Source organism: Chiroxiphia lanceolata, chromosome 14 (assembly GCF_009829145.1).
Source record: "Chiroxiphia lanceolata isolate bChiLan1 chromosome 14, bChiLan1.pri, whole genome shotgun sequence".
Classification (NCBI taxonomy): domain Eukaryota; kingdom Metazoa; phylum Chordata; class Aves; order Passeriformes; family Pipridae; genus Chiroxiphia; species Chiroxiphia lanceolata.
Window position 1 is genome coordinate 2,487,966 of NC_045650.1, and position 8,833 is coordinate 2,496,798.

Sequence of the window (8,833 nt, forward strand, 5' to 3'; positions counted from 1 at the left end):
ATAAATAAAAATAATAAAAACAAAAACTCAATCATAAATCATCAGGGATTGACATGAAGTTTATCAGGTAATTTCAGAACTCACCACCTTCATTTACGGCCAGAAAAAGCAGGATTCATTTCAACCACTGTAAAATGAAAAACATGTCAACACGTGCCACCGAGAAAAGAATCATCCAGGACACAGCAGCAGCCAAGGCAGCATTTGGAGCTGGCAAAGGTTCACCTGCAGGGCCCTGCTTGTACTTGTTGTGATCTTGCTGCCCCGTTTCTGCCCCTGCCCTGACTCCTGAGCTCTGCCAGGCCCACAGCCCTGGTAGATGCTCCTGGATTTGGGCAAGATTAGGGCACAATCCCCCAATTTCTGCAGAGGCAGCTGCGCCTCGACATTCAGAAGATGGAAATCCATGAAGAAAGAAGTTGTCTCATTAATGTGGTGTTGGGTGAAGGTGTCCAGCCTGTGTCCTGAGTATCTGCATGTGGATCCCTGTTTCCTCAGTCCTCTGACTGCAAATCCTGCCTCCCTCCATCTCCTCCTCGTGCTCTGCCCTTGACCCCTTGGCTGACCAGCACCAAACCCACACCAGCATCACCCAGAGCACCTGGAACAGGAATGTCTTTCCTGGGGCTGCACAGTTTTTCTGTTCAGCTGGACAGCAGGAGCTGTGACCCACATGGTGCCTCCAGTGACTGCCACCAGCGTGAGCTGGAGCTGAATTCCTCTGCTGACCCATTGCAGGGAATCGTGGAATCGTGGAATGGGATGGGCTGGAAGGGGCCTTGAAAGGTCATGTTGTTACTCCGCCTGCCACGAGCAGGGACACCTTCCACTAGCCCAGGTTGCTCCAAGCCCTGTTCAACCTGGCCTTGGACACTTCCAGGGATGGGGCAGGCACAGCTTCTCTGGGCAACCTGTGCCAGGGCCTCCCCACCCTCACAGGGAAGATTTTCTTCCCCGTCTCTAACCTAAATCGATCCTATCTCAGCTTAAAGCCACTTCTTCTTGTCCTACCAAAAAATGTATCCCCATGAAGTCCGGAGGAGCTGCACTGGTTTGGGCTGGGAGCAGAGGCTGACACCGACCTGAGACAGCCCCTCTAAAGCACAGGAGCTTCTTCAGCCCTGACCCTGCCAGAGCAAGGAAGGGAAATCAGCAAAAAGCAAATCAAGGACTAATTCCAAGTGTCAAAGCCACTCGAGGAAATTGCTTTGCTTCTGGGAGACCCGCAGGCAGTGAAGCTTGCCTGAATAAATGAGCCTCTCATCCACCAGCCCCAGAAACTTCCACGACTCGCTGAAAGCTGTGAATGCATCTGGGATGTGGAGGCAGCGTCACTGCTGTCCCAGAGATCTGTACCACCCCTGACCTCCTGTCCAACCCCCCTCAAGCCCTTCTCCCCCTCCTCTTCCACCAGTGGAGGTCACGGCAGAAGCGAAGCCCAGCCTGATGCTCTGCCAGCCAGGTCGAGGGGTGGAGTCCTCCAGGGAACAATCCAGAGCTGCAGGGTCAGCACCGACACGCGTGGGTGGGAAACAGGAGGGGACTTCAGCCCCGAGCACCTCTGGGGGTGACGAGGACCCGTGAGCAGCTGGACGGGGAGGCTGGTTTTGTTCTGGGGACAAAGGAGGCTGAGCCGAAACGGCACTTGGGCAGCGGTTCAGCCGGGCTCTCCAGGCGGTGACAAAGCCTCCCCGGTGCCCCGGAGCGGGCCGAGGCCAGGCAGGGCTATCCGGTGACAGGAGCGGGCTTTGTCCCCGCTCCTCCGCGGACGGCGAGCGCGGGGCGGCAGCCGAGCAGCCAAGGCGGGGAAAGTTTATCCCGTCGGCAGGTTTGAGTCCTTTCAAAGGGGACAAAGCTGGCGGTGCTCTCGCGGCGCCTGTGTCCCGCACCTCCTGGGAATGGGATCAAAGCGGCCCGGTGTGTCTCGGGTTATTCCCAACTCCGCTTTTCCGGTCCTCGATGGCACCAGCCCCTCCCAGCGCCCTCCCTGGTGCTCTGGTCGCCCAGCGGCTGGTTGGTGGCCGGTGCTTTCCCTGCCTGGCTGTGGTCATCCTCGGAGCAGTCAGGGGTGGCTGCCCACCCTTGGGTGGCCTCACAACTTGGAGTAGGGACATGTCTCCCGTGAAGGACAATGTCCATCTGGGGACAGATTGATGTGGGTTCAGTCCTCACCCCTGACCTGCATGTGACTGCTGTCCTGCTTGGCAACCACGTGGTGGCAACCAGAAGTCTCATGCCAGGTGAGGGTGGCTCCAGACAAAAGTTTTGCAGCCACTTCCACTGCCTTTGGACTTGGACACAAAACAGACACAGATTTCAAACCTCCCACCAAAACAAGAAGAACAACAAGGATCCCCTGAGGTCTCCTGCAGCAGGAGGAGATGAGAGTGGCTAGCAGGACAGCATCCAAGGAGCCCTGCAGGACACACTTCCCCCATTTCTCAGGGATAGGATGGGGGAATATCTGAGTGGGATGGTTTATTTGACCTTCACGAATAAATCTTCCTTGTGCTTTCTAACAGGCAGAATTCTTCCAGGCAGGACCTCGGGTAGGCAGGGGAGGAAAGGGTTAAGAACCCTCCAGGCCGTGGGCTGACCCACAGACCTTCCTATATTGTCCCTTTTCTTATCCCCTGTCCCTGGGGAGATGAGCTGCCAGCAGATTAACCTGGTCTGTGCCCTGCGGGTACTTTGGAGATGAAGGGCAGAGGAGAGAGAGGCTGATCTTTGAATTCCAAAGTGCTGGGATGTCCATTTGGGAGACAGAAAAAGGCTGGAGGGAGAACAGATCCAGAGGGCTGGAAGGGGAAAGGATGCACAGAGACAGCAGAGAGGATTAACCAGGTACCTCACCTTTGTGCTCTGAGGGCGAGAGGTCCAGCCCTTGGAGCTCCCGTGTTCTTGGAGGGCTTCTGCAACTCAGGAGCAGAAAGGTCCTCACAAGGAGGTGCAGGGGTCTCTGGGATGGGACTTTGTGGACAAACCTGGAGCTGCAGGAGCCGGGTGGGCCACACAGAGCTGTGCAGCAGCCGAGGTGGGTGGGCACGCTGGCGGCCGCAGGTCAGTGAGGGCTCACGCGAAGCTCCGGCCGTGCCCAGCAGAGACTTGATGGGCTGAACCCACCGTGTGCTGGTTCCTGGGAGCCCTAATTAGTGCCCTGAGCAATGCATTAGCACGAGGGTGCAGCTGAGCCTCGGCCCTGACACGAGAGCAGGGCTCCACAGGCAGCAGCTGAGGGGGTGAGCGAAGGAACTGCACAGGGAGAGCAAGAAGGGAGATTTCAGAAAGGGTCTGATTTGGGAGTCTCTTGCCTAAAGCTGAAAACTTCCCAAGTTGACTAAAACCAGCCTGGCCAGGCAAAGCAGGTGAGGGTCACAGGAGGAAAGGAGCGTGGAGGGATGGCAGGACTAGGGTACGTGCTGTTTGCAAGGGAAAGATTATCTTTTCAGGATGGAAGGCTTCAGGATCCCAGGGGAAACCTTGAGCATGATTCCCACCCCTTCCTGAAGAGACTTACACTCAGGTCACTCCTGCTAGAGCTAAATCCTGACCTCAGGCTACTCTGGGACTCGGGGGTCTCCACTCCTGTGAAACCTTTTCCACGTGGCTGGGAACAATCCAATATCCACACAGGGGATCGTGACTTGAGTCTGGTGGTTGAGGCAGCTCAACTTTAGTCTTTTTCCTCGTGAATTTTCAAGGGAATGATGCAAAGTAAAGTGGATCTGTTGGGGAAGTACAGCCCCGTGACCTCCTACAACAAGGGGATGTGGGTTCAGGTTCAGCAGCTCCCGTTGGCTGAGTGAGAACTTTTACCTGTTCCTGGTGGGAAGGGACTCACTGCTTTCTGTTCAGTTTGGTGCCATTACCTCCCAAAAGATATTTCTTTCCCTTTTTTCCATCTATCCAGTTTCCTTCACTCGTATTTTATGTAACATCTTGAGGTTCCACTCCCTGGAAGTGTTCAAGGCCGGGGTGGATGGAGCCCTGGGCAACCTGGTCCAGTTGAAGATGTCTCTGCCCATGGCAGGGAGTTGGACTAGATGGCTTTTAAAGGTCCCTTCTGAGCCAAACCATTCTATAATTCCATGATCTTCACAGTCTCACAAACTCAGGGAAATTTGCAGCCACCTCCAGACAGGGGGGAAAATTTCCACATTGTCTTGATGTTTGATTTCAAATCCAAGGAAAAAAATCTTCTAGCTCAGACAACTCTTCCCCTAAACCCACCCCAAAAAGCCCAGATGTCCCATTTCACTGCAGGATCCACCCAAAGCCAGCCAGGCTGGAGGGAATCAGAACAGGGAAATCCATGGATGTGGAGCTGAAGGAGCTGATACTGATGGGAGAAGATGTCAAGCTCCATATCCCTCCATCAGCTCTGGGCACAGTTGCCACAACTCACTCAAGGATTTCAGAAGGTGTTTAGGAGAATTTCCATGATTTCAATGGGGATAAAACCCCCTCACCTGAGACTGAGTCAGCTTGAGCAAAAGGAGAGGTCCAGATCTGCTGACTGCAGAGCTGCTTTGGGGATAATTAATTGTTGTTACCCCAGAAGCCAGAGGTAAGAGGAGAGTTGAGCAAGGACTATACCTAGGATTACCTGTGCTACCCTCAGGCTGAGCTCTGGGTGTGAGTTCAGCTGGGCCTCACCTGCAAAAGTGCCTTTTACCCCCAGATCCACCTTCTCTTGTGCATCTCGATGCATTTAAGCTGAAACTTGGTTTCATTGATCAAGGCCTGAAATCAATGGGCATCAGAGGGCTGAGACACCGTCCAAATAAAGATAATACAAACAGCAATAAAATAGCACCATTGATTTTAAAATTCCCCATCTAAGGCTTTATAAAGTATTCATTAAATGTCTATTAGGATAAATTGAAAGCATTAGGAACTCGGGTAACTGGTTATGCAGATTTGCAAGTGTTTTTGGTTAATTTATAAATGCTACATCCACCCAGACAGAGAAGTAGACACTGATAATAATTATTCTGATCCATTTTGTTATTCTCTGTAGAACTCAAAGTCATGGATATCACGCTATTAGAGACCGAGAGGGCTCCGTGTCCTCCTCTCCTGGATCTGTAGGAGGTCAATAAGCTGAGGGAGGCGACTGAATTTTTCATCTGTTAAAAGGAACAAAGGCACATTTAGCGAGCAGTTCCTGGGGCTTGGGGGGCAGCGGCAGCGCTTCGTTAGCCAGGCCCTGATGCTGCTGATTACACGGTCGTTAAGCTGCTGGGGAGGGTCACACTTGTGAAGCACATGGTGAGTTGTATCGTTTTCACCCCTCGCAAAGAGGAGCTGCTTCGGTGCCGGTGGGGTGTGTGTGGTGTGCCCACGGGGCTGCCGTGGAGGGTGCATTTAATGGTTGTCAATCAGCTGCAGGGCGGGGACGGGGTTATCACTCAGCAGCACAGGTTGGGGCACTGGAAAACGGGATCATAAAGCATCCCTGAGGGGCTGCTCCCTGGCTGGGACACGATTATTACTCGCTGCAACTGCGAGCAAGGAGAAGTCCCCCTGTGGTGCCTGTTGCGTGGGCAGAGCTGGGATTCCCCTTTCGGAGCAGCAGCACCTGAGGGTGAGTCCAAACTGGCTGCCTGGGCTTCCTCCAGATACAGAGTGAGAGGGGTGCAGCCAGAGCAGGATTTGTGTTGGAGTCCCAGCATCACAAGGACGTGGAGCTGTTGGAGAGAGTCCAGAGGAGGACATGGAGATGTGGAGGAGGCGTGTCCAAGGTACAGGGGACGTACTGGGGCAGAGAAGCCCAAGGGAGGGTGCACCTAGATGGATAACCCCATTGGTTAAAAGGTCACATGGTTTTAGGGGATAAAAGGAAGCACGAAGTTTGAATAAATTCTCTCTGATCCCACCCACATCAGAGAGCAGACTCATTCTTTATCGTATAAAGAACGCAAACCCAACAGAGATGCTCCAAGGGCTGGAGCCCCTCTGCTCTGGAGCCAGGCTGGGAGAGCTGGGGGGTTCCCCTGGAGAAGAGAAGGCTCCAGGGAGACCTGAGAGCCCCTTGCAGGGCCTAAAGGGGCTCCAGGAGAGCTGGAGAAGGACTGGAGACAAGGGATGGAGGGACAGCACAAAGGGGAATGGCTTCCCACTGGCAGAGAGCAGGGATAGATGGGATATTGGGAAGGAATTCTGGGCTGAGAGGGTGGGGAGGCCCTGGCACAGGTTGCCCAGAGGAGCTGTGGCTGCCCCATCCGTGGAAGTGTCCAAGACCAAGTTGGACGGGGCTTGGAGCAACCTGGGCTAGTGGAAGGTGTCCCTGCCCATGGCAGGGGGTGACACTGGATGGGCTTTAAGGTTCTTTCCAACCCATTCCATGATTCTCTGAATCCCACCTGGCCATGCAGGATCCTCTCTCCAGCAGCCACGGAGGGAGATCCAGGGATCACCTCCAGGACATGGACCTTGCTGGCAGTTACAGGAGGTGAAATCTCTCTGCCTCCAAGACCTCAGCAGCTCCAGCAAGAAGCTGCTCCCTGAATGGGGTAATTAGTCACACTCTCTGCACAAACTGGAGCACAAAGGGACCATTAGGATGCTCAGCTCCAGGAGGCACAGAGCAGGTCTCTGTTGCCTGGCCCTGTGTTCAGATGTGAAGTCCTTGGCCTTACTTGAGGCTCAAACCACCTATAATCAAGAATTACAGTTATTAAGTGTGAATATCTCAGATTAGTCCTTTACCAGGCCCTGTAAAGTATGTTCTGTGTATTCACAGAGCATCATCTTCCTCACTGCAGCCTCCAGAGTGAGGGTTTGAAACATCTTGGAGGAGGGGGAGAAGAGGGGGTGGAAATAAAAACCTCCCTCCTGCTTATGGACTGGTTGCCTTTGTAGGGCAGGTTGGTCAGACAGCAGCCACTTCCAGAGGGTCCTCTGTCCCAGATCCTGGTGTTTCAGAGGGTCGTAGTCCAAAACATCTGAGATGCAGCTCTGGGAGAGGGAGCCAAGGGTCCTGGTTTTCTTCCTAAGTCTGCTTTTGGGTGACACAGCATCCCCACCACAAATCACAGAGGAAATCCCATCCCCATAAAAGGGATAGTCACAGAATCCCAGAATGGTTTGGGTTGGAAGGGACCTTGAAGACCACCCAGTTCCAGCCCCCAGGGCAGGGACACCTTCCACTAGACCAGGCTGCTCAAATAATGCTGAGAAGGCCTTGGCAGAACAGCACCAAACAGCTCATAATGCTCCATTTTGCCTTTAAGCCCCATTCCTCAACCTTCTTGCATTTCCTTGCCTCCCCATTCCCTGCTTCTCCTCCCATTGGATGCTCTGAAAATACCTGGTTCGGCTGCTTTGTGAATTATTAGAGGCATTTACCATAGGCCCTCTCATTAATTATTCACAGCTGTTTTGTTCTGGGGCTCAAATGTAATTAATGGCTCAATTAATATTTAAATATTAACTATTTTTAAAAACCCAAGACATCTCTGTTAAGCTTGTCCATTGAGAAATAACAGGCAGGGCCAGCGAGGCTGGGCCAGGGAAGCTGCAGAGCAGGGAGTGCAGTGGGTAACTCGTCCTTCTGCCAGCACAGCTCCATGTGGGAAGCAGTCCTGGGATCAGAAAGGGTGGGAAAGGATATCTGGGTGGTGACAGAACCTACAAACCCCACCAGGCTCCCCGGGAAGGCAGGGAGGGGAGAGCAGGAGGCCTGGTTCTGTTATGTCCTTGGGGAACCACCATTGATGCCAAGAGCGGGAACTTCTCCATGGACTCGATGATCCAGAGACTCCTGGTCTCCTCAGGATTTCAGATTTAAAATCTTGCAAAGCTGGGAATCTTGCCAGGGTTTCCACCCTCTCTTCCTGCTCCACATCCCACAACAGAAGGAGAGGTGGAGGAAAACGGAACGGGAAAGATGCACTGATCCAGCCCAAAACTTGGATGGGATAAACTGGGAAGCCACGAGACATCATTCCAACCAGTGGGGCTGCCAGAGACCTCCCTCCTGTGCAGAACTCTGATGCTTTTTATGTCTTTGCTACTGGGGACAGTCAATTCTACAGGTGCATTGGTGAGAAACACAGAGTAAAGCAGGAACTTGGAATTCTGTTTGATGGAAAAGGCTGAGATTTGATTTTCCTGCCAAAGATGGTATTTGGAGGAAGGCAGTAGGAGAGACCGGCTTGGGCTCAATGGGACATTCCAAGTTTATAACTCTATAGTGCTTGTGTTTTTAACGGATTTTTTTACAAAAAAAGAAAGAAAACTCTAAAAGCAAAAAAGTTTAATAAATTAGAACAAAGTTAATGTGGAAACAAAATAAAAGTACTCAGTTCTGACTGTAATGAAACCCGACGTCATCACCCTCAACTCCGCTGGCTTTCATTCTTCTGGTCGCTTCCCAACTGAAATTTCATCCGAACGGATTTCTCCCACCAACTCTGAGTGTCAACAAAACAACGTTTCCCCACAGAAGACTCAACCCAGGGGGAATTTTTCCCACCCCCCTCGGGGAACAGTGGAGACACATTTCCTTTCGCTCTGCCCCGAGCTCTTGTCGGAGCTTTTCTCGTTCACTGAACATCTCCGGGTCTCGGCGCTGACAGGCAGGAGCCGGGAGCGACGCCCCGAACAAAGAGCCACGGCCAAGACCCCGCTGGCCGCTCCCTCCTCCCGGCTCTCCCGGGCATGGAGCCCCTCGGGGATGAGGTTTATCCCACTGATTGGCTTTTCGCCTCCCGTTCACGCGGTGGTCGGGGAGGTCAGACCCATCTCCCGCAGTCTGACCCGCTGGGAGGTTTCCCCGCGTTCCGGCGGCGCGGGCGGGAAGACGCCGGTCCCTCTGCCGGGAATTCAC